The 3,569-nt window shown below is 45.1% G+C and overlaps 1 non-coding gene across 1 annotated transcript; it reads right to left on the reverse strand.

The window, feature by feature from the left end:
* Positions 1 to 3,161: 3,161 nt before the first annotated feature.
* On the reverse strand, positions 3,162 to 3,233 carry trnaw-cca (transfer RNA tryptophan (anticodon CCA)). The gene has a single exon. It is a non-coding gene; the product is annotated as a tRNA-Trp (tRNA).
* Between the last annotated feature and the right edge of the window lie 336 nt (positions 3,234 to 3,569).

Here is a 3,569-nt window from a genome sequence, read left to right on the forward strand (position 1 = left end):
TTGGAGCAGAGCAAGTTCAGAACAACTTTGACAGAGTTAGAATCAAGGAATCAAATGGTTACAGTACAGAAGGAGACCATTCAGTCCATCATGTCCATGACAGCTCTTTGCAAGAGCAGATCAGCCAATTCCACTCCTCTGCCCTTTCATTGTAGCCCTGCAAATTTTCTCTATTCAGGTGTTTATCCAATTCCCTTTTGAAAGCCACGATTGAATCTGCCTCCAGCACACTCTCAGGCAGTATATTCCAGATCCGAACCACTCACTCTGTCCCACACCCGTGGTACCATTGCAGAAAATCTTTTCTGTTCATTTCATCCCTCATAAATAATTGAAATGAAATGTTTATTTGGAAATGCACAACATAAAACGGAAAGAGAAATAAATGCTGAGCAAAATAGAAGTCAATGTTTGGAAGGTAAAAAGAGCAAAAGATGTAACTTTTATTCTGGATGAGTGAGAGGAATATATCACACTTTGGGGCTTTTGTAAGAGGATTTACTGATAAACCTGGGATTTGAGAGGAAGCTGGTTCATGGTTTACAGAACAAATTCAGCCCCTGGGGTGGAGCCAACAGCTGCACCGTCCAATAACAGACAGGACGGGGACACTGTCTCAGGCCTGGTGAGCTCAGTCAATGAAAGCATGAAACTCTGAAGCTCAAGTTTTTGAGTTTGAGCCCACGGTGGGTGTTTTCTATTTCCTTTTTAGGCTGATTTTCCAGGCGTTATCCAACTCTGAATTCCTCGGCAGAGAGTTCAAGGAGTATTTGAAATGAGATTCAACAACAGTATGAGAAAGTCTCTCCTTGATTCAGGACTCTTCCCTCTCTGCAGCATCTCACTGCTGAAGATTGAACTTTCTCATTTCATTCTCAGCTCAGGGTCAGTGTGGACCAATGGGACTTCTGGCTGTCTCCCACTTCACAATCCATCAGTGCTGAGAAAGCAATGGGGAATATTACTCACATGTTGCAATGTTTTATAAATACTTGAATGCATTTCACACTGTGTCGAACAGTGTGAATCTCCCCTGGTATATCAGCTGACCAACACTTCAACTGAACATTCACATAATGTGAGCTCTGAGATCTGTTCAGATCCCATTCCCAAGACCTGGAAAGTGGTTTTGGGCTGGATCACTCTTTTTCAGCTGGCACAGACACGATTGCTAAATGGTCTCATTCTGAGCCATAAATTTTCTCCATTTTCTATGTTCTATGAAGTGAGGTGTGATTGGGAGGGGCAATTCCACCAGGGTTATATTTTCTACCAAAACAATGACACAAGGGATACTTCACATTTTTATTCATTCATTCATGCGATGTGGGCATCGCTGGCTAGGCCAGCATTTATTGCCCATCCCTAATTGCCCATGAGAAGGTGGTGGTGAACTGCCTTCTTGAACCGCTGCAGTCCATGTGGGGTAGGTACACCCACAGTGCTGTGAGGAAGGGAGTTCCAGGATTTTGACCCAGCGACAGTGAAGGAACGGCGATATAGTTCCAAGTCAGGATGGTGTGTGGCTTGGAGGGGAACTTGCAGGTGGTGGTATCCCCTGCATTTGCTGCCCTTGCCCTTCTCGGTGGTAAAGGTCGCTGGGTTTGGAAGGTGCTGTCTAAGGAGTCTTGGTGCATTGCTGCAGTGCATCTTGTAGACGGTACACACTGCTGCCACTGTGTGCCGATGGTGGAGGGAGTGAATGTTTGTAGATGGGGTGCCAATCAAGTGGGCTGCTTTGTCCTGGACGGTGTTGAGATTCTTGAGTTGGAATTGCACCCATCCAGGCAAGTGGAGAGTATTCCTTCACACTCTTGACTTGTGAATTGCAGATGGTGGACAGGCTTTGGGGAGTCAGGAGTCATGGATGAGTGAGAGGAATATATCACACTTTGGGGCTTTTGTAAGAGGATTTATTGATAAACCTGGGATTTGAGAGGAAGCTGCTTCATGGTTTACAGAACAAATTCAGCCCCTGGGGTGGAGCCAACAGCTGCACTGTAATTACTCGCCTCAGGATTCCAAGCCTCTGACCTGCTCTTGTAGTCACGTTATTTGTATGGCTACCCATGGTAACCACCATGATGTTGATGGTGGGGGATTCAGTGATTGTAATGCTATTGAATGTCAAGGGGAGATGGTTAGATTCTCTCTTGTTGGAGATGGTCATTGCCTGGCACTTGTGTGGTGCGAATGTTACTTGCCACTTATCATCCCAAGCCTGTGAGACTGAAATAGCTCAGTTGGGAGTGTGTTAGACCGAAGATCCCTGGTTCAATCTGGGGTTTTGGCAGTTTTCCTTTATTCTGCATCGCCCTTTGGTTTTGACTCTTGAGCTGCACAATTTACACTGAAATTATTTACCCAACTCTGAAGGTTGGATTGGAATAGAGAGATATCAAGGATGGGAAATATTTACATTGTCAGCTTTAGCTTATTCTCTATCTCCTTGTGTCCTTTTCCCCAGTTTTTGAATCTTTCGGGGCCGGGAGAACATTTGATTTGCTGCATATGTCCCAAACTGAAGCCTTTTCCACATCTCTGGGCGGTCAGACTTGCTCTGTCTGTTTTTGCTGTTCGTGACCATTAACGAGAACAGGCCACGAGTTCAATGTTTATCAGCAAAGGGAAGATAATTGGAAAGAATTCTGTGTTACTCCAGACCAGTGACAAAGATGCAATGGATGTTATTCAAAATACATTCCCTTTGACATTTTATGTAAACTTGTTTGCATCTAAAAGTTGGATTTTAAGTGTTACAAAAATGTGTCAAATTATTGACTGACCATGTGACAGCGCACATGGGGATCAAATCCACAGCCTTGTTGTTATCAACACTGCGTCCTAACCAACTGAACTAAGCGGCCTATAGACAGAGCCAGGTATGGGTTTGAGCCGCACGCTGTGCGGTTTGTGTTTTATTTCTCACACTGGGTGACAGAGCGATTGTACAAACAATGGACACATCACATCCCTGAAACATTGTTCTGATATAAAACAGTGTGAAATAAGAACTGAGCATGGAAATGGAACGGAACCAGGAATCAGGACTTTAATCCATTGAAGTTGATCTTGAAATTCAACAATTCACTGAACATTCCAATGGATCGAATTCTTTTCTGATATCAAATCCAGGAACTTGAGCTGCTGTAAAACATAACTGAGCCTGACGTGATTCGAACACACAACTTTCTGATCTGGAGTCAGACGCGCTACCGTTGCGCCACAAGCTCACAGCTAAAGCAAAGTCTTCCATTCCTGGCAGATTTACTTCTTGTTTAGATTCAGTGATTGAAATTAATTCAATCCTCATCTGACCTCCGCTCTGCAAAGGCCTGCCACCCGACCTGAACCCGACGGGACCCGTGTCGGGTTCGGGTCGTGTCGGGTCGCTCTTCCGGGTCTGGTTTTCGGGCTCGGGTCAGGTCGGGCCAGGTTCGGGTCGGGCTGGGTCCAGGTCGGGCTGAGTCCGTGTCGGACACACACAGTAAGTATTACATTTAACTCTGCTGGGAAGTTGAGTTTAATAAGTGTCAAAAGTTGAAAAGCCAACCTAAGCTGGGAGTCCG

The sequence above is a fragment of the Heterodontus francisci genome, unplaced genomic scaffold (assembly GCF_036365525.1).
Source record: "Heterodontus francisci isolate sHetFra1 unplaced genomic scaffold, sHetFra1.hap1 HAP1_SCAFFOLD_43, whole genome shotgun sequence".
NCBI classification, from domain to species: domain Eukaryota; kingdom Metazoa; phylum Chordata; class Chondrichthyes; order Heterodontiformes; family Heterodontidae; genus Heterodontus; species Heterodontus francisci.